This window comes from Pterocles gutturalis, unplaced genomic scaffold (genome assembly GCF_000699245.1).
Source record: "Pterocles gutturalis isolate BGI_N339 unplaced genomic scaffold, ASM69924v1 scaffold27858, whole genome shotgun sequence".
In the NCBI taxonomy this organism is placed as follows: Eukaryota; Metazoa; Chordata; class Aves; order Pterocliformes; family Pteroclidae; genus Pterocles; species Pterocles gutturalis.
The window spans coordinates 415-692 of record NW_010123822.1 but is presented as its reverse complement, the minus strand read 5'-3'; the positions used below and the strand labels follow the sequence as shown (position 1 = coordinate 692).

The window sequence follows — 278 nt, the reverse complement described above, 5'->3', positions numbered from 1 at the left end:
AGCAAATGCCAAGGGCTGAGCCAAGACAGAAGCACCGGGTGGGACCTGGTGGCCTCTGAAACAGGGACACGGCGGAGGGGTGGGCGCTCCCCAGTTGGGCAGCCAGAGGGGCTGGTGCTGGCACCGCACACAGCAATTAGCACTGCTGGGGCTTGCTGACGAGGTGCTTGCCTACCCGCATCCCCCCTTTGCTTGCCTACCCGCATCCCCCCTTTGCATGCCTCAGCTCTGTCCTGGGGCAGAGCTGGGTGGGTACCGCAAGAGCTGGGGCATGGCAG

General features: G+C 65.1%; 1 protein-coding gene across 1 annotated transcript in view; it reads left to right on the top strand.

The window, feature by feature from the left end:
• OBSL1 (obscurin-like 1) overlaps positions 1-278 on the top strand; it is a gene marked incomplete at both ends in the record, with an annotated part of 6,138 nt that overhangs the window by 5,457 nt on the left and 403 nt on the right. The gene's annotated exons all lie outside the window — the stretch shown is intronic.